The sequence below is a fragment of the Artibeus jamaicensis genome, unplaced genomic scaffold (assembly GCF_021234435.1).
Source record: "Artibeus jamaicensis isolate MK-2021 breed Jamaican fruit bat unplaced genomic scaffold, CSHL_Jam_final scaffold_537, whole genome shotgun sequence".
NCBI classification, from domain to species: domain Eukaryota; kingdom Metazoa; phylum Chordata; class Mammalia; order Chiroptera; family Phyllostomidae; genus Artibeus; species Artibeus jamaicensis.
The window spans coordinates 10945966-10968750 of NW_026522047.1; the positions used below are offsets into that span (position 1 = coordinate 10945966).

The following is a 22785-nucleotide window of genomic DNA, read 5'->3' on the forward strand; positions in this document are numbered from 1 at the left end:
TATAACATGTTTTCTGATTTTTTTTGTTTAATTTAAACTTTCTATTTTATCTGTAATACAGATTTATACATATATATAATTTGTGTACATTTTTTTCATAATTATTATTTAACAGCACATGCATTATATTTTTTGAACTCATGATTTCCTTTAAAGATGAGTTCTTACATTTCTTACTCAAAATATACTTTCCTTTCATGTGTTCATTGCAAACCTTTTAAAATTAATCTCTATAATTTGTTACAGTCATCTACATATTAACTCATGTTTTAAAATATTAAGTTTACATTAATTTTTTTCAGGGTTAATTTAGTTAGCCATAGATTTTGTATATTTCTTTACTCGACAGTGTTCCTATGTTTTTTCTTTGTATTTGGAATTATCATTTATTTTGCTTCAGAACATTTGTGTATGATTCTATCAGTGTTTCTTTAATTTTTTTGTTGTTCAGTTACAGTAGTCCCCATTTCCCCCCATTATGTTCCCCTGCCCAACCCACCCCCACCTTCCACTTTGCATTATGACTGAACCTAGATTTTCTTATTTTCTTCAAGCACTGGGTGAATACACAAACTAGTCAGTAAAGTTCCACAGAGTATGAATGATTCTTCCCTTCTTAATGCACCTAACACACTGTAACTTCTGTCACATTACAAGTAAAAACAAGAGATTCCTCTTCCCAAACTTATGTGTTTAACGCTGCTGACGTGCTATCCACCATGTAGTTGTCTCAGTGTCTAGCTTACTCTAATACTCTCCAGGACCTCAGTCAAGTTCATTAATTGTGGCCTAAGTGATTAGACTAAACACATGAAAGAAACGAACCACATTTTTATTTTCCTGACACACAGAATGTGACAAGCCTACACAGAGGTTTCTGTATTGATGCAGCGCTATGCTTTGGGGATAGCCATGGCAAAAGTGCAGATATGCAAATGTCCTGCAGAGGGGTCATGAATTTTTCACAGGGCAGATATGAAATCGTTGAATGTCAGCGTCATGGGCTGCTGCAGCCAGCAGGGATGTTTGATAATGTGTTACGTGACATATGAAGTAGCACAAAATCAATGACTTCTCTGCATCTAGGAGGGTTTTTTTTTCCAGGCTATACTCAGCCTGAATTTATTCTTTTCCTGCCAAAAGGTGAAGCTGAATATGAGCTCTTTAAATAATGCCACTTAAGCTGAAGAGGAAACCAGTATAAAAGATTGAGCACACAGATCAAGAATGTTGAGGTGAACGGGACCCGCAGTGGGCATCTTTAGAGTGTCCCTGAAGGACAGCTGGCTGCCTCTTGGGCTGGAACTCACTGCCCAGACTGGCTTATTATCTACGCAGAGCAGCAGAAGCTAGAGCTAGAGAAATGCAGAGAGACAAAAGTGTCTCTGAAAAGATGCAGTGAATGAAGTGTGGGGACCAATGATGGTTAAAGAAATGAATCATGAAGAAACACTTAAAACAATTCAGGGTATTCAACACCTGTTTATAATGCTTATTTCTGTATAGTAGACTATATGACTACATTTATATTGTTTGCTTTTATGAATGTTCCAATTTTACCAAAATAAGTATGAATTGTTTTCTGGAAAAGTAAAGATTTTTTAGTTAGATTTTGCATTGCTATTTTTATTTGCTTATTTTACTTGTTTTTAAAGGAAAATCATGGAGAAAGCCAAAGGGGGCAGGATCAAAGGTGGGAAGTGGGGATGGCTAAGGAGGAGTGAGTGGTGGAATGGAAACAACTGTACTTGAATAACAATAAAAATGTGAAAAAATGAAAAAGAAAAAGAAAAAATCTAAAGATAATTGAGGACCGAGGGAAGGAAGAAAGGGTGGCACTCTGAAGGACCAGAAAGAAAGCAGTTCATCAAATGATACTTGACAAATTTCTCCAGATTCCTGGCAATGAAAACGTGGATGTTAACATCAGAATTACACTGAATATCATTGTTAGTTTTGTGGGTGCAACATTGATAAGTTTACTAGTATTCCACACTGTATTCTTCTTTGTGATTTAATTCATTGTCAACTACAATGGTCTGCAGGTTAAAAAAGAAAGGCCCTGGAGTAGAAGTCCCTTTGTATGATGTTAAACCCAGATAGCTGAACAAAAGTTGTCCCACACAGTAATTACAGTTTAGGGTATGGTCTCCCCAGAGGCGAATTGGCTTGACAATATTCATTCAACCTTTCTTCTGCCCAGGGATGTTGCTCAGTGTTACACTTAGCTCCATGGCCAAGGCATTGGCTGTTGTCAGGAATCCCCTTTCTTAATGCTAAATGCAAATGTTATCTATTGACAAGATCTTTCTTCTTAAGGACTCTCCAAGCCTTTCTCCGAATGGCTATTATTGGAGAGCAGATTGTTTCCATGTGAAGATGAGAAGGATTTAGTTTCTTCCAAAATGGGCTGGAGTGTTTGTGAGGACTAAAAATGAGAAGAATCGAGTACTGGAATGTTCTCCGTTTTAGCATGTTAATAATAATTATATGGTCTATAAAATGGATTTAATTTTCATAACATTCTGTGCATCCTGGGCAAATTCTTGGGATGATGCTAAACATAGAATAAATCATTAACTACCTAATGCATTTTTTTTCTATTTTACCCATTTCTATATTTCTGAGGAGGTGCTGGCTCTTTATATCTTTCAAAATTCTGATAGGGTATATTTTATATTCATACTTTCTATACAGTATCTGGATTTTTAAAATAATACATCTGGAAGCACTCTTGACCAACTCTATCACAAGGAGGAAAGATTTGCAACAAAGAGCCAATATGGCCCATTTTCTAGCATATCATTTGAATGCCTCAACGATAGTGAACCCTGGGGAATAATTACATTTCCATACCTTATGTGGAGTGACCATTAAAGAAGACAGTGCTATTTGTGCACCAGTTTGAAATACCTGGGCTTACAGCCTTTTCCTCTGTGAGTCTATGGGTTTTCAATGAGTTGGAATTTGAAATTCATGAATGTAAAGTTTCTTCCTCCATCAAACACATGTAATGGATATACACAATATTAATAGCGGTAGAAAGAATGGGGTTTAATAGTGAATCAAAGTAAGAATATATTCTTGAACTCACAGTGTTAGTCTTTGTAGCTTCCTAGTTCATTTTTAGCTGTTTATATTGAAAGTCTGAGGCTAAATTATATTAATTCTCAGAGGATATAAATACACTAAGAAAGCCTTCGGAACATTTTCCAAACAACAGTAACTCTTTCAAGTTATTCAGTCAGGTCTCCTTGCAGCACCTGTTAAAAGGAAGTCTGTGGCCTGAGAAAAATTAAACATCTCTAATAACTTAAACAATGCTCAAAGGATGGTTGAAGACAAGGTGAGGAATGGCTAGGTACATAAAAGTAGGCAACTCAACTGAAAACTAGAAATTCTGAAGGAGTGTATGATGTTGACAGCAGATTGATAGTTTCCACTTCTTAGAGGGTCTTTACTGGAGTGTGTATATTGAGCCTCTGGTAGCACTGCTTCGGAGTTCCCAACATGTGATCCCTTGTCAGCGGTTTTACCTCTGCAGTCTCCCACCTGTTATAACCCAGCTGCTTTCCCGGGCCCTGTGTCTACAAAGGATTCCTTGTTCCCAGTTTAAGATGAGGTGCACCTAATCATATTGTCATACAATAAATTACACATGAGTTTGTCATTTATCACAGACCATTCTCTGTGAACTTAACCTTCAAACACTATCAAGAACCAAGATGTATACTAAATGCAGTAAGTCTGATGTCTGTCCTCCTAGGAGAGATCAATGCCGACTAAAATAATCTGTGAAGGTGGAAGGAAGGATGTATTTGAGATGGTCCTTCAGGAAAATGATGAGGAGCGTGTCCTTCACGGAAAAGTTGCTTGACCTTGCCTATCACCATTTTAAGAATTAGCTCAGATGGTGATAAGAGGTAAGTCTTTCATAAACTGACAAACTATGTGAGCATGTGGGAAACTTTCAGTTTTCTCCCTCCTCTATAGAAAAGAAAACAAACAGACAAAGAGTTCTCCTTATTATGTGTTTTTTTTCTGTGTTTCTCCAATATTAGTCATACAGAGCACTTCACTCCTGAGACTTCTGGTCACCAAATGTGTGCAGGGTTTTCCCACACCAAGCCATCTTATCCTCGTACTACCAGCTGATGCCCCACGATATAACTCAGTGCTGACACTACCTACCTGGACCTAGCATCAGGTACCACAGGGAAAGAGCTCTGATCACAAGACTGTTCTCCACTTTAGATGCTGATAGCAAGTAGTAGATCCCCCAGTTATGCACAATTTCTGTCTGACTTGGTGTCAAATCAGGGGTTCCCATGACCTCCTTGGGGTAGAGACTGTCCATCAGTCATAACACGTTTTGAAGGAGACTGGATTCCATGCAGACATCAAGTTCCATTTCCCTTAAGAGTCACAAATGGATAAAGTATATAGAACAATCTAGCTGATGCGGTAAAGAAGTTATCTTGGGGGATTTCTGGGAAATGTTTCTTTGGTTTGAGAGAGAAACAAAGGAAGTGCTGGTGTCTTATCTGGGAGTGGCTGTGTATGGATGAGAGGAACAGAATCCCTGGCAGGAACTTTGTGGTCATGAGGGCTTTGACAGTTGACTCATGTCCTCCAAAAATGTGTTGAAGTGACCTTATTTGGATATAGGACCTGTGTGATATAATCAAAGTAAGATGAGGTTATACTAAATTGGGTGGGCCCTAATCCAATGTGACAGGTGTCTTATAAGAAGAGAAGAGAGACACACAGGGAGGACACCATTCAAAGACTGAGGCAGAGGCTGGGGGAGATGCAACTGCAAGTCAAAGGCACACCAAGGGCTGAGTGCCACAACAAGAAGCTAGCAAGAGACAAAGGGTGTCTCCATATAGGTCATCAGAGGGATAATAAACCTGCTGACACATTGGTTTTGGACTCCTGGCCTCTAGAAGTAGGAGCAAATGAATTTATTTTGTTTTGAACCACCCATTTTGTGATAATTTGTTATGTCAGCCTTAGGAAACTCATGCAGTAGGTATGAACCTAAGGACAAAGCTGGCAGCTATAATGGTAGAAAGAAAAAAAACAGAAGAAAAATGAATTTATTTATACTGACATCAGGCCATTCAACTAATCAACCCTCGAACCATAAGTTCTTAGTATATGGGTTAATATAGCTTTTAACATTTATTTTATTTCATTTTAATTACATTTTAGTAAACATAATCTGTTGTCAAAATGAACAAGAAGGTAAAATATTTTTAAATAGCTTTCTTCACATCTTGATAAAATAGTTATAATGACAATATATAAAGTCAATGAGTATATATGACTTTTCAAAAATAATTGAAAATGCACCAAATGCTAGAGGATCCAAAATATCTGTTACAGATAGCCTTCATTTTTCATGGTTCTGCAAAGCATGAATTTCAGTTACCATGGTTTAGTTGAACGAAACCAGCCTCTCAACTACATGATTCAAGTGTTAGTTGCTATGCTGTATTCACTAATAGTAAGTGCATAAAAGACAAAATTTGCTGCAAGGACTTCAACCTACAAATCACTATTACTGACAGGTGTGCCTTGTCATAGAGACCAATCACATCACTTATTTCAAAGTCTGTTGGTGACCGGTCAATGTACAGCTATTAGTTCATACACAGGTAGTCAAATGTACATGCTTATGTTGTCTTTTTGTCTTCTAGTGATTAACCCACTTGTCACAGATGTGAAAAATCAAAAGCAGGAAATGGTCACTGACACATGCCATGAAGAAACAGAAACTGCCCTGGCCGGTGTAGCTCAGAGGATTGAGTGCGGGCCTGAGAACCCAAGGATCAAGGTTCAATTCCTAGTCAGGGCACATGCCTGGGTTGCAGGCCAGTTCCCAGCAGGGGATGCACGAGAGGCAACCACACATTGAATTTCTCTCCCTCTCTCCTTCCCTTCCCCTCTAAAGATAAAAAAAGAAACAAACAAACAAACAAAAACTGATAACCTCGGAGGTGAAATTCTAGTGGAATGTGGACAGAATTACAGAAGAAATCACACCCCCCGAGAATGCAATACAGCTGCTGTTGGATATGCTCTCGATGACCAGTTTCGGGATCTTAGTGAGTCCAACCTTATTGATATAAATGAGAGGAGAGATTGTAATGAGAAGAATGAATATGTCACAGAGGAAGCGATAATGGCAAACCCCCCCAAAAAACCTCTTGGAACTACTTCATAGCTTTGAAAGCACAAAGAATAAAATGTTAGAAACTGATATAATCATTGAAGTATAACAATTCAACTGTGACATAGAAAAGATTCCCACTGTATAAGAATAAAAATTCAAATGTACTGTTCAAACTACTCTTTACAAAATTTTACAAAAAAAGGAAATTATTAAGTTAAATTTTAATTTGTAATGTATCTTATGTTTTAATCACAATGTACTAAACAAATATTAGTTTCACTATTTTATTTTGATATATATTTATAACCAACAGTAAAAGAGTATTTAATATTTTGATGTTTTTAAAGTTATAGAACAATTTCCATTTCCCCATTTATTAATAAGATCATTTTGACTGTTTCAGCTTATATGGATATTTTTACAGACTTGAATTATATGCAAAGTGAGGACTCTTTGTTTAAGCCAAAAAAATTTCATTGATTTGACTAGTTTCTGCTGCTGATTAGAGTAACTGAGAACATGTCTATAATAAGAAATCTCACTCCCTGGCTGGTGTGGCTCAGTGGATTGAGGGCAGGCTGCCAACCAAAGGGTTGCCACTTAGATTCCTAGTCAGGGCACATGCCTGGGTTGCAGGCCCGGTCCCCAGTGCAGGGTGTGCGAGGTGTGTGGGAGGCAAACACACATTGATGCTTCTCTCCCTCTCTTTCTCCTTCCCTTCCCCGTCTCTAAAAATAAATAAATAAAATCTTAAAAAAGAAATCTCAGAAAAGGCTTGGAATATTGTCCTTGTACTAAGTAATTTTACCCTAAGAATATGAAGACTGCCAATGGCCTTAGCATCTGGCCACTTAGGCCCTTGGGATCCCGAGTGGCCAAACAAACGTTGTTTACAGACCTTAAAACATGACCAGGCAGAACACTCTGTGACTGCAGTGGAACAGAGGAGAGACAAGGGCACTGCTCAACCACAGCAGTAAGTATATTCTTCCTTCAACACAACCCACGGCACTTCTCTAAAGTGGCAAACCCACCCTAAGCTTTGGTCCTCCCCAACCTCAAATGCCATGATTCTCAACAGCCAAATTGTTCCAATTTCCAGGCAACATCCAGTCCAGACCTGGACCTGACTTCCTTAACCCTCCTTAGAAACTGCCCTCCATAAACTGAAATTATATCATAATCCTCTCTCTACTTCTTACCAAGATGCTCTATTCTTCCTCTGGTGTGCATTCCCCTTGACTACAGCCAAGTTCAATGATGCTTAATGTGATTCGACCACAAGTGAGTTTTCAGTGTCATTTTATTTTAATAGTAGGTTCTCTTTCTTTGTGTGTGGAATGCATTTAAGTAGGGGCTTGTGATATATGCAACAAGGCAAATGGGGTAAATTTTAGAAAATTATCTTATTCAGTATGTGGAAATAGTAGTGAAATACTTAACATTTAATCTAATGAGTATATTTTCAGGCCTCATAATTTGACCTCGAAAACAGAGAATATGAATATTATATATTCATAAACATATAAATATAAACATATTTATTCTTATGCATAAAATATGCTTATCACATAATGCATAAAATGATAGTTGTAGATTTTTTCCTTTTTCATTTTGTATTTAATGTAGTACATTGTTAAATATTACTTATATTGAATGTCTCATATTTGTCATTTATAGCCTAGGCCTTATTGCTTATATCAGTGAGACAAAGATATGCTTTCAATTAATAATTTAGGCTTTAAAAATTAAATTCTAGAGGTTATAGTTTTGTCTTGGAAACATATAATTAGTTTCTATGGCCTACATTTAAATGTAGTACATATTGAATTTCTGAAAAATATTAAAAATATCAGTCAATACTTGTATTTTGGAATGAATAAATTTATTCTAAACAATTTAGCAATAAATATTTCTCATGTAGAAAAATATTGTCTCAGAAAGAAAATCTATGGAGCACAGGAATTTTTAATGAGAGTAAAAAAATAATAAATACCCAGTAAGAAAAATTTTAAAGCAATCAAATTTTAAGATGAAGAAGATGTATATTTTTGGTGTCAAAAACAAGAAATTGCCCCAAACATGACTCTTCTAGATAGCTAAAAGAAAGTCAAAGCATAATCTCACTTTCCCAAATGTGTTTCTCTTATTAAGTACAGAAAAGTGATTATCCACTCACTATTTACTAGCATATTCAACTAAACTCATTGGGCAGCCTTGAGCATTCCTTGTGTTATTTATCCATGATTATTCTTTAATAAATGACTTCCTCTGGTGCCACTTAGATTTATCTGTTTGTTCATTTGTACTGTTTTTCATTTATTCAGGAAATGCAAGTGGATGATGAAACCATAAAACGTTGTTCACTGATTGTAACTAATGAATAAAAGATCTCACTGCAAATGTAAGCAGGATTATTGTTGTTGTTTTTTTGCAAGATTTAGAAATGTAAATACTTGGAAAGGAAATTGAAAATATAGCTGCTAAGTGAAGCATGTTTCTGGAGGCTTCCTTTGCACTCTGAAGTATCTCGATCCCATTCAAGATTCCAGCCTTGTCAAAATCCATTATATATCATACTTTATGCAAAACATTAATTTCTTGGGTGGTGGTAATTATGCTTGTTCCTTAAGGAGAATTTTGAAATGCATTTTTATGATAAAAGCATTGGTTCACTGGAGAACACTGCTTGATTCAAAATGTTTCTGAAAGTATCTTTTCACTGTTATGAAATTTATAGAAAAGGAAGTAAGATGCCAGGGAAGTCGGAAGGTGAAGGGACCAGGAAGCATACATGGAGTGTTAATGATTACACTTCCAGAAGTTCAATGCATGGGCAAGTGGGAGCTTTAGTTCTTGACCCTTTGAAGCTGCCTTACCTTATTTCCTGCTATCAGAAAGGAACAAATATTCTTTTGATAGCAGGAAATATAACACATTTCATACGGATATTTAGGTGATTGAATAAGACACTTTACATTAAATAGTTTCTGACTTGAATTTTTACTCTCCAGTGTTTTGATGTATCTGTGTAGAACATCTAAAGTATTGACCTAAAGTAATCAGTATGATCAGAGTAAGGCTGGTTCCCACGTTCTCAACTGCAAATTTAAGTAACTGGCTGATAATTAGATCAATAAAAAATTAGATAAACACATTCACTAATGGAGCCAGTAAAATGGATTGATAATGAGGGAATGTCTTTTTGGTATTTCTCAGTCTATGAAAGTTTATGTGACAATGTTATAAGGAAGGTCACCATAAGAAACCCACCCAGGTCTAGGGCCACCTCAGAGGCCTGCCTCATTCTGTCCCTGTCTGTGTGATGCATGGCTCACTTGGCACATCCAGGTACCATGTTACCATTGAATGAACAGAGAGGATCTTTCACAATGAATCCTCCTCCTCTTTTTGTTACTGCAGAAAGACTAGATTCAAAAATATTGCTTTAGCTTCTTCTCAGCTCCTAGTGCTATTCATTTTAAAGAGATCTAGTTTTCATTGAAACTCCTTGGTGTCTCTTGATTTCTACTTTAGATTTATCTGTGGATTTTTTGCTCAAACTGTGTGGCAATAAATGCTAGTAGGTCCCCTATGAGAGGCAGAATTGAAGAGTATCTTACAATCTCCAATGATTAAATTAAAGCCTTTGATTAGGAACAAATGTGCTAGTTGATTTAAAAGCCCCAATAAAGTTGAGTTTATACATTCGAAATTAACATTTGTCTTGAATTCTGTTGATCTTTCAACCTTGTTTGTGCTAAATATGGGCCTATCTTCAACTAAATGCATAATTTTATCCTCTGTGGACAAATTAAATGCCAAATAAATCCAAAAGCTAACATTAATTATAAAAATCAAAAGAAGAGACACATCAAAGATTCATTTTTAAGCTTGATAACTACATAGCATTTTATACCCATTTAAAACTGTTAGCTGTTCCTTATTTAGTCTCCTTAATGGTTCAAATACTGCAAGAGTGCACTCGAAGGAAAATATTGTGTAGGCACTGTTAGATCCTCCCTGTCTTAAACACTTTAAAATAAAATTTGGGGAGGAAATTTAGTATAGCCAATTTTTACTCCTAAGGTGTGTGATTGATTTTTTATGTAGTACAAATAAATACCTAAATATTTTAAATGGTGGCCCTGTTTTAATGTTCAGAAAAAGAACAATAAACTTGCTCTGTAATGAGATACACTGCTAATATGAATGAATGACCACATTTCAAACAATTGTGTTGACATGAATAATATAAAATATTCAGAACAATATAGGAGATATATGAATATATAACACATATTAGAACAGCCAAGATGAAGGTAGAGTGACAATTCAGATTAGTGGTTGCCTAGAGGTGGGTGATTGGTGATTGGACTGTGGGAGAATTTACTGGCCCAATAAGAACGTTCCCTATAGCCTGGCTGGTGTAGCTTAGTGGATTGAGCGTGGGCCTGTGAACCAAAAGATTCCCAGTCAGGGCACATGCCTGGGTTGCAGGCCAGTTCCCAGTGGGGGACACATGAGAGGCAACAACACATTGATATTTCTCTCCCTCTCTCCTTCCCTTCCCCTCTAAAGATAAATAAATAAAACCTTTAAAAAAAAGAATGTTCCCTATATTTTGTGTGTCAAGTGAAACAGATATATATTGAAAATCTTTGAATGATAGACTTAAGAGATAGACATTTTACTATGTGTCAATTCTACTTAAAGTTCATTTAGAATGAAACAAAACTGTAAAATCTAAGAGATTGAATATCAACAGGCTAAAATAAAATAATTTAGTGTACCTAGAAACATTAAAATGCAGAAATTTTAGAGAACATGTGGTAAAAACAATATTTTAGCACTACATTTATTAACTAAATATTTAAAACTTTATTAAAACAATCTTTTTTCTTTAAATCTTAAGTTCTTTTATTTTTACGTTATTTTATTTTTAATTAAATGTATCATTAATATGATTGTAAATGTTTTAAGTATACATTCCCATGATACATGATCTGCATATCGCATTGGATGCCCACCTCCCAGAGCCTGATCACTTTGTTACCATATATTTGGACCCCCCTACTACCCCCAACCGCCTTTTCCTCTGGTAACCATCATTTCTTTTGTCTGTGAGATTCAGCTGTGCATCACACATTTGAGTGAAAGCATATTGTTTTTAGATTTTTCTGTGACTTATTTTGCTCAACATAATATTCTCAAGGTCCATCCATGTTACAAATGGTGGTATTTCATCTTTCTTATGGCTGAGTAGTGTTCATTGGGTATACGTACCACATCTTCTATGTCCAATAATCTACTGAAGGACATTTTGGTTGTTCCCATGTCTTGGCTACCATGAATAAAACTGCAATGAATATATATAGTCTTTGGAAATAAACATTATCAAATATTTTGGGTAGAGGGATTGATGGGTCATATGACAACCTTATGTCTAATTTTTAGATGAACAGTCATACTGTTTTCATCGTGGTTGTGCCAGTTTTCATTCCCACCAGCAGTGAATAAGGGTTTGTTTTTCTCCACAACCTCCCCAAAACTAATTAATTATCCTGTTGATAACCATCATCCTAACAAGTATGAGGTGGTATCTCATTGGCGTTTTGATTTTCATTTCCCCACTAGCTAGTGAAGTTGAGTATCAATTCACATATTTGTTGTCCATTTGTATGTCTTCTTGGAAAAGTGTCTGATCGTATTCTGTACCCATTTTTCAATTGTATTGTTGTTTGTTTGGTGTTGATTTTTATGAGTTATTTACGTATTTCAGTTATTAACCATTTGTCAAAGCTATTGTTTGCAAGTATTTTCTACGCAGTTGGTTGCCTTTTTGTCTTTCATGGTTTCTCTGGCTGTGCAGAAGCTACTTTGTTTGTGTTAGTCCCATTCATTTTTTTCCTGTACTACTCTTGGCATGGGGGTCAAATTCATGTGTTTTCTTCCATGTAATTCATTATTTTAGATCTTACATTTAAGTCCTTGATGTATTGTGATTTAATATTTTTGTGCATGGGGACAGACTAGTCCCATTTCATTCTTTTGCATGTATCTTTGCAATTTTCACAGCACCATTTATTGCCAAGGATTTTTTAAAGAGCACATTCTTTCATCAGAGCACCCCATTTGCATTATAGTGTTTCTCTCTGCCATTTTCATGTTCTATATATTTTTATAAAATGGAAGATGTCTCTGGAGGCTTTATAATCTAGTGCTATGCTTTCAGGCAGGGCAAGGGCATGAGTCACTAAAACAGATGGCTTTCTGGCTTATTCTTACTGATGTTCAGAGAAAGGCACACACATTCCCTGGGTGGTTCATTTTTGCCTTTAAACAATGCTTATTGTCAATAAGTTGTGTCTTACATCTAACCTGAATCTCCCTTTGTTAAACATAAGTTTCACCTGTTTTGTTTTATTTTTTGCAGAGCAAGAGAACAGATGGCTAGTAACTTCCTTTGAAAAACTATTCATACACTTGAAGACAGTTGCTAACAATCCCTTATTTGATCTTAAATTCAATCACTCAAATTCACATGATAAAAAAGATAAATTTTACTTCAAGTTCATTTAATCTGATACCCAACTATTTACAGTATGGACTTTTATCCTATAAGATGTTCAATTAATATAAATGTTCATGTTGGCAAATATATTAATATTTGATAACTTAAGCTTTTCTGCAGAGTTATCATACTGAAGCTCATCTTAATATTTCAAAGAAATTCAGTGATGAAAGAAATCTGTTCAAATTTGCTTATGCAAATATTTTAGACAATCTCTTCCACCTTCCTCCCTTTCATTGCAATTGCTAATTAATACTGATTAACACTCATAGAACACCATACATGCCATAAAATTCTGAGTTTTTAATCTTTGCATTCCTTTAATGATTAAGAAATTTACAGTGTCTCAAAGCAGTGACAACTACACAGCTCTTTAAATATAAAATGTTTATATATCTGAGGGTCGCTCTGCTTAATTGATACATCTACCATTTTAAGAATAACCATAAATGCTCAACTAATAGGTAAAAATAATATGTTTCAAATCTTCAGCAGTGTTGCACAGAAAACAATATATCCCAAACACAATTTTATAAAAGCAAAAGGAAATAGTTTTCCAAAAATCAATAGTCAATACAAAGATACAGAGATAAAGCTAATGAAATGATGAGATTATTATTTCTAAATATATATAACTAAGTATTTCAGGAGTTGAGTGACCAGATAAAAAATTGGGACTAAATACTGGAAACTGTTAAAATGAATCCAATGTAAATTACAAAATTAAAAAGAGTATCTAAAACAACTAATATAATTGTGAATTTAATAGCAGATTAAACCTAGCTAGGAGAGTAAGAATTAGTAAAATTTATGGAAGAATATATCTACACTGAAGTTTAGAAAAACAAAATAAGTAAATAATACAAAATATTTTTAAAATGTAATATTCATGCAGTTAGAGTCCCCTCCCCCCAAAATAGGAGGAGAAATTGGGGTGGAGACAGAGCGAGAGCAAGGAGGAGAAAATCTTTGATTTGATGTTCCACTCATTTAAGTGTTTGCTGTAGATTGTTGTATGTGCCCTGGCCAAGGATTGAACTTGCAACCTTGGTCATACCAGTGCTCCAGCCAACTGGGCTACATGGCCAGGGCTTTGTATTCACTTCCTAGTGATTTAAGAATGAATATTTTAAAATATGTTACAGAAGGTATGAATAAAAGAAAAGATATTTTTGTAAGTACTAAAAGGTATCCTCATTGGGACTCGTTCTTAGATTACTATTTGAATTTTTAATCAGTCTATCATAAAACTACTTATAGTTATTATTCTAGTACTTGGATACATATGATTTTTTTCTTTTACTTAACAAACTTCGTTTTCCACAATCATTAAACCCAGAGCCCATGTGTAAACACTGCCTTAGCATTTATCATTCCTGTTAGGATTTTGTTCATTGCATCTTGGCCTATTTCTAAACATTCATAAACCCTGATTATACTCTAATTAACAATTTGGAAACATAACATACAAATGCAAAATTAATAAGTAAAATTTTCCTTTGTTTATTGGCACACTTTGTTATTACTGTATTTTTTATGTTTTAGATTCTAATTATGATAATGTAGAAAATGTAATAGAGTAAAATTTTAATATATCCATTGAGTTTGTTAGATACTTATACCAATAAAATTAAAAGTTCTAAAATTTATAACAGGCCTTATATTTGGTGTAAATAACTGAAATGTTTCCAGGGAAATATTTTTACCTTTAGTGAAAGTTTCATTAAACTACCAATGAAAGTATTGCTTATTAAAATTTTATAAGACAAAAGATTAATCTGCATTGTTTCTGAATCATAAATAAGTGGTTATGACATACTAATTCCCAGACGTTTCTATCTACAGATTAATTTTGTTTCTAATACAGAACTGCCTTTCTCTTCAAGTGCCCCATCAAAGAGCATCTCAGTTTTTATTTTGTTATTATAGCAACACAATGTTTATTTTTTATATTTTAAAAATGGATGGCATGAGTTTAGAATACCTTTTGAAGAAAAAATTATGTGAATTTAACAACATATTTATGCCTTTGTTCTATCAAATTAAGTGACTAGAGATTTAGGTTCACTTCATTTCTTAGCTAGCATGTCAAAAAGTGTCTAATGTGCCTCTCAGATAAAGAGATATAAAAATAGACTTTTTATTTTTTTGTTAAATGTAAACATTACATTTTTGGCCTCTATTTAAGAAAAAGATTTGAGAGTTTCATGTCAAATTATGAGGAAAAGCAATACTGGACTTTAAAATAAAAGCATTTGGTATTTTACTGAGAACAAAATATCTTCAGAGAAAATATCAATTGTAGGTCTGATTCCTATTAGATCTTTTCACCTGAAAAGGCAAAACTTATGTTGACTGAAACATAAACTTTTTTGTGTGTGTTTCTATGTGTGTATTTTATGGCCTCTTGTGCTAATGACATGGTTTTACATTCTTCACCATTTTTTGTATTATGTTGTGTGGATACAACTATGTCTAGAAGAGAAGAGAAGATCACTAGTGTCACTTGGTACATAGGGTATCTAAACACACAGATGCAGTGGATTCTCAGGGGCAGGGAGACAGAGGCAGGAGGGAGAGGAAAAGAGAGATGGAGGGGGAAAGAGAGGGAAGGTGAGTGAGGAGGGATGGAGAGAGAGACTTAAAATATCCAAAATATACATTGCTAGGTTTGAGAAGGCACCTAGATTTCATTTTTTATTTTTGCCATGATTAAGCTGAAATGTTATAGCATATGATAGAACTGCTACATGATATGTGGGCTCATTATTTTTAATCATACAAAACATATACAATTAAGTATTACTTTAAATACCGTTTTAAAAGGGAATTGTATGTTCAAACTTGAATCTCCTTTGTTAGAAGCTATATTCTAGAGTTATCTTATGAAACAATTCAAGTCAGAGAACAGCATTGCCCAGAGGAATGAAAATCAGCTCACTAATTATTTAGCAGATTTGAATGAATCGGTTTCCAAAAGGATTACTGCCCAAAAGCCTGCCCTGGGGTTCAGACAGGTGTTGTTTCATCAGAATTCAGCGTTGCTGCTATTTCAGGGAGGAATTCAAAGAGACAACCCTGGGAAAGCAAATCCCATGCCTGGGACATGAGAAGCATGACTCCTGAGCTCGATTGTGTGCATTTTCCCTCCTGTCATTTCCTAGCCTTCTTTCTGGCTCAGATAGATCCCTTACCAATTGCAAAGCAGCTGGCATGATTTTTCTCCTGAAAACAGCAGTGGCACCTTGTTGCAAATCTCAGGCACACAGGTGTTTGAAGAGCTCCAAGATATTGCTTAATAGAAGCCAAATTTCAGGTTAGAATCGCCCATAAAGGTTTAACTCTGAGGCCAAAAATTGCCTACTAATCTTCGTTCCAAAGCTTTGTGGCTCAAAGCTATACTTAAGAACCTTCCCCTGTAAAGTGAGTCACCAGGAAGTCCCTCCACCACAGTGTGGGGGACCGTTTTGATTGGAGTCAGACTGGCATAAAGACCACAGTGATCACTGCGCTTGCGTCTAACACCTGCAAGTTCTTTGTCCCTTGAACAGTTTCAACGACCTTGAATACTTAGCTTAGTGCGTAGGAGTAGGGAAGCAGTCTATTGCTCATGATGTTAGTGGATCACAAATGGCCAATCAGTCTTGACAGCAGATACTTTGTTTTTTATTCCATTTACTGGGGTGACATGGGTTAATTCAATTAAATAGGTTTTGAGTGTACAATTCTTTGATACATGGTCTGTACATTGCATTGTTTGCCCACCACCTAAGCAAAATCTTCTCTGTCACTGCATATTTGACTCCCTTTACCCTTTACTGCCCCTCCACCCCTGTTCCCTCGGGTCACCGCCAGACTGTATTGTGTGTTGACGAGCTTTTGCTCTTCTTGCTTGTCCATTTGTCACTTTTAGTTTTATATCTCACATATGAGTGAAATCATACAGTTCTTAACTTTTTCTGACTTATTTTGCTTGGCATGGTATTCTGAAGATCCATGCATGATGTCACATACGGCAGTATTTCATCCTTTCTTATGGCTGAGTGGTACTGCACAGTATATGTATACCCCTTCCTCGCTAGCCAGGTGGGGTACCTACTGAAGGGCACTTCCTTTGTTTCCACGTCCTGGCAGCCATCAGTGATGCTCCAGGTACTTTTTTTGCCATTTCCTGTGGGCATGAGGCTACAGGAACCTGGCTTTGAAAAACAAAAAGAAAAAAAAGTACTGGTCATGAGGACCGCTTCCTTACTGACCCTACAGAGAAACCAGTCTATATGAAAGTTGATATATGTGTACATTGGAGGGGGTGGTTCTGTTTTGCAGAGTGCGGGACGATGGATCTGGGAACTGATCTGAAGTTATGTCCTGGGCATAACTTTGCTTCCCTTAGAATCAGCATTTTTCTTGATGCTTATAAATGATTCTGACCAAATGGAAGGTGTGCCCAGCATTTATCCATGAATGTCCCTGCTTCTGCAGTATTCAGGAGTTTTGCCTAATTCCAGACAGGCTTAGTAGTTTAGTAGTAGTTTAGTAGTAGACATTAGTTATTACAATTTTTTATATAGGTACTTTAATGTATGCAAGTAATTGGTTGCTGTATTAACTCATGAGCTAAACTATTGATATGGTTCTTGTATGAAATATTCCATTTAGGGACAAATTCAGGGGTCAAAACAGGGTCCATGGATGATATTAGTTCTTAGACTGTTCACCATATAGATGCCTTTGGAGGAGTTAGAAATTGGCAAGGCGTACAGGCAGCAAAGGCAGAATTGAGAAAGGAGGCATAGCCTACCTTTATACTCACCATGCCTAGATATAAAATTTATCTTAGTTTTTTCTTTAATTTATAAAATACAGTTTTTTAAAAAAGATTAAAAACTTGGTATTATCTCCCTCATATGCAGAAATAATACTGGGGTGAAAAATTCTAAATCAAAATGTCCAATCAAAATTTGGGAGCTGGTCTCATTCCAAAATGCACAAGAATAGACTTATACATCAAAACTTCAACAGCCCAGATTTTTTTCAGATTTTGTTTATTTATTTTTAGAGAGAGGGGAAGGGAGGGAGAAAGAGAGGGAACAAAACATCAGTGTGTGGTTGCCTCTTATGCACCCCCCACTGAGGACCTGGCTCACTATCCAGTCCTGTGCCCTAACTGGGAATGGAACAGGCCACCCTTTGGATTCATGGACCAGCACTCGAGCCACTGAGTCACACAAGTCAATGCTTTCTTCGTTTCTTTAAGTTACTGCCAAACCTTAACTAATTGATTACAGTAGTTTGCAGCAGTTTAGTGCTTCCATAGAGTCTTCACATACTTTTAGAATAGTCTTCATCTGACCTTTAGAACAGCTGAATTCAGCTTCCCATTAGAACAATTCATGCCAGCACTCCCATCACTGTGCAGTTGGCATGAGCAGCTGGGCACACTGAGCAGGCCTTCCAGGTGGACACCCTGGGCTGAATGACCGTAGGTATTGATGTATACATTAAATACTTTTGTGACATCCATACTGTCTTCTGACTTGTTTGTGAAACCCTGTATGGAAGATTTTATGGCAAATTCTGGTCTTATGTCAACAACTTTTTAAAATATCCTACTGAAATTAGAATTCTGGGCTAACTGCTGCTGAAAATGAGCCCTGAAGTTGGGTGTGTAAGTCATGTCTACATGTCGACCTCTTCTGTTTCTAAACTAAAAGTAACTTCAGTGACTTTGAAATTGGGGGATTTTTATTAGAGATTGAAAGAAAGAAGTTAAAACAACACAGGACTAATGTAAGGCCTGGTAAACAGTGTAGAATACCGCAGTAGAGAACAATGAAATGAACAAGCGCATCATCTTAGATTTTGTGAATCATTATACTGTCTAAAGTGGTGCTTTGTAGTACAACCTTGGTCTTAGAGAAGAATAAATCCATCAACTATACCTTCAGAAATCTTTCTTTTTTTTGCTGTTCCTAAAATATTTACTATGTCCAATACAACAAGTAAATGAAACTGTATAACATATACCATAGGGATTTTTAAATATAAATTAATTTAATTCTTTTTAACACATTTAAGAGGGAAATTTCCATAAACACAAACATTGAGTTAGGCTGTGAAAAACTTTTATAGGAAGATATTATTACATGGATTATGTGTATTTTAGGAGAACTCTCTAAGCATATTTATTTTTAATTAAAACACATAATGTTTTCATTAAGCAAACAGCAAATAATTTATCGTGTTTTGGAGAAGGCTACACAGCATTTTTTGTACATGTTTTTCTTAGTAAAAAGGAGTTGAAATGTATGTTGGCCCAAAATTGCCTACATAATGACAATATAAATAATGTGTTCTGAATCATAATCAAATACAGTCAGGTTTTATTCGATAACCCAGACAACTAATTACATGCCATGCTAGATAAATCAGTGTAAATATAACAGAAGCTAAAAACAGCTGGGTGGATATCCAGGGACTTTGAAGTTGCCATTTTGTTAGCTTTATGAGAACACTCACTGTCAGTGGGGAAAGCGAAAGGGGCCTGAAGAACTGACTCAATGAAAACAACCACCTATAAAATAAGGGCAGCCCATAAGCAAAGAAATGCCCTTGTGTTTTCCTACAAAGAGTATTTGAGTTGCTGAAATGTAGAAATATTGTTATTATAGGTAGTTAGCTAATTATTAATACTAATGGGAGCAAAGGAAATTAGCCATTAATTATAATAAAGCAGGCAGCACAAGCCTGCTTGCTTCGCCAGGAAACTGCAGCTTCACACCCCAGGGTAGTACATCATTGCTCTGCCAAGGGAATGGACACTGCTCCCTTCCCACCAGCGCTGAATTGTTGGAGAGCATGAGTTTGACCATGGAGGCCTGTCAGTCCAACTAGGAGGTGCAGACCTATCAGAAGTCTGCAGAAACTTGGGAAGTTGGTTGGTTCTTTGTTTACCAAGCTAATACAACCCCAAGGAAACAAAGAAGCTCTCTCTAGTTCTTTTTTTTTTAATTGTTGTTCAAGTACAGTTTTCTTTTAATTGCTGTTCAAGTACAGTTTTTGTACAAATTAATGAGTTTGTATGATTCAATGCATGAAGTAAAATTCAAACTATAGTCTTTCTATTATACAATGTAAAATTGGATGTGAATTCTTATAAAAATCACCAAAATTACTAAGATAAAATACCTCCAATAGAAAAGAAACATAATTAAGGTGCCAAAATGTATATACAGTTTCATTCCTTTTGTTCCAAAGTATGGGAAATATAGTTGGAAAAATAAACAAGATACTGTTAACAATGTGAAGACGGACTTCAGAGGAATATTTTTATTTCATAAAGTTTTGAACTTGATACTACATTACCTATGAATGAAAAGCCACTGATATTGAATTTAAAAAATATTATAATCATTGAAACTTCTAGTAAATCATTATTTTATATAAAAATATGTTTGGCAGAGCCTTGTATTTGGCAAGAAAAACATTAACATGAATTTGATGCAATTCCAGGGTACCTGTCAGAGTAGTTCATTACATCTATTCCTGCTAAGAAGTAAAATCCTAGCAAAAAATCAATTTATGGCTCTTAGAAATAATCCTAAATATATACAATCCTTATAATTTATTTAAAAATGCATATTTGTGTTTTCAGCACTACCGACCTGAGAAGTAGAAATACTAGGCATTCTACCTGCTATTTGTAACTGCCAGTATTATGGACAAGCTTAAAACATGCAGAACTACATCAACGAAACAAAGTGGAGGAGAGAAACTGTGATTTAAAACAATGATTTTTGGGGAGAAGCAAAGAAGGTGCCACAAGAACTTGAAAACACTGGGCCTACCATTGCATAGCCCCCCCACTGTTATTATTATTACTGTATCTCTATTTTTATTATTATTAAATTTGTGTCTCTATCGACATCAATTCATGAACCTTTATGTTGATTTACACTGACTTTCATCTTTACCTGAGTTTATATATGAGTGGGGAATGGTTTAATAAATAAGAAAACTTACACGTATCTGTTCTTGGATAATTCTTGCTATTATATAAATTATCATATGACTTATTTCAAAACAAAAATTAAATATCAAAAGTTTTCCAGCCAAAAGTTTAAGATTGTAACAAATAGTAAAGCACACAGACATGCGAAGAGAGAATATTTCACTGTGAGGTTTATTCTGTATTTTTTTTGAACGAGTGTTCCCTGTAACCATCACTTACTTTATAGCATACCAGATGCTTAGATTTTTTTCAAAATGTTCTAATCAAGGGTAACACACTGGATTACTTTGAAGTTAATGGTTAAGGTTTGCTGATCCTCTCTTACAAAATGTTTATATGGTTATTCTTTGGGGTAAAATATGCAAAAGTAAGTTAATTTTAATAACAAATGAATAAGACAGGTTGTCTTTTTTCCATTTTACTTCCTTTCCATCATACCCCCCTCATCTGATATCATTGCATTCGCTGTTGGTTTTCTGGGTATTAAGGGAAAGTTGTGTACACATTTCTGGTATGGAATTTGGGGGATATATTTCTATTGTTCACATGGTTGCTATGGTATCACCATAATACCCACACACTTAGGTACAGTGGCATTAGAAACATGTTAACATGCCAGGAAGCTTTGGCCATCCCAGGGACAATGGTCCCACCCTCGCAGCCTTCTAAACAAACCAAGCTAGAGAAAAATCTGGTAAATTTTTCTTCTATTTTGACATATAAAGACACAAACTTTATACAGGAAAAAAATGTTATATTATTTCTGGATGTTTTCTGAATGTAGTATTGACTGCTTTTAAAATTTTTAAGTGTGTTTATGTTCACATTCCAATTAGAAAGTACTTCCACATTTGATTTTAATGTGTAATTCTGAAATGACCCTTTCAGGTTGGATAAACTTCAGATTTGATAAACACAGATTCTGTCCCTAATTCTAATTCCAAATCCTCATCACCAACCTTCAGTTTGTCACGAATCCTGATTTCCCCACTTGTGGAATAGGACAATGAAATTACCATCCTGAGGAACATCTCCGGTTTGCAGCTCAAATATGACTTAAGCCCAGTTAAGTCTAATTGGAGGCTAATGTACCCAAAAGAATTTACGTAGCCTACTGGGAACGCATTCTGATCTAAAATGTCTACACCATTTTAAGCATGGAGTAGAGAAGCAATTTGCATTTATTTCCCTGGGTTCTCTCTCTTTCTCATTTAAACAATCCATTATCCAGATCCAGGCAGTAGTATGCAAGTATAATGGGATTATTCATTATGTTTATGGATTATAGCAATTAAAATTAAAAAGAAAAGTAAATATTACCTTTAAAATATGCATCCGTTGCAGACAACACTCTGGCAAATGATTAAAACTCTCTGACACAATGTGAGCTTGTTCTAGCAAAAAAGTCTAACCTATTCAGTGCTTTTTCCTCTATGAGACAAGCCATTATATAGACTTAGAAAGTGTTCCAGCAAAAAATTAAAATTAAATGAAATGTAGCTCCTGTAATGTATTCAATTTAATCCAACTGAATTCTCTAATTTTATGATTTGATTTTTTCAAATTAATTATTCAGGATGAAAGAATAATCTCACAACATATTTTATATCTTTAGCCACAATCTTCTAAAAAGAACAATTGAAACTCATTATCACTCTACTTCTCTTTAAAAATAAGTCCTCAAAAGTGAACATATAAATTTGAAAATCTTTTCAAAACATCATCTTTTCCTCTTTCTGATGAATTTCTGTGTCAAATAGAGTATGCCCCCCCACACACACCCAATCTGATTTAAATTTCCAGAGAGGAAATTCTTGTGACTTTTCACACTGACTGGGGACTCATCCGCAAGGCAGGGTCTTTCTCTGCGGGGAAATCTCAGGGAATTTTTTTCTAATAAGAAACTCTGTGAATTGAGTTTCCTCTGTGAGAGAACAGTGGTATGGTAGACTCCAGAGAAATAGGAGCTCTAATTTTTTTTCTTTTTCCTTGAAAAAAAATCTATCCCTTCAAGGAAGT

General features: G+C 35.3%; 1 non-coding gene across 1 annotated transcript; it reads left to right on the forward strand.

The window, feature by feature from the left end:
• Positions 1-22108: 22108 nt before the first annotated feature.
• LOC119037722 (small nucleolar RNA SNORA28) lies at positions 22109-22231 on the forward strand. The gene has a single exon (XR_005080272.2). It is a non-coding gene; the product is annotated as a small nucleolar RNA SNORA28 (small nucleolar RNA).
• The last annotated feature ends 554 nt before the right edge of the window (positions 22232-22785 follow it).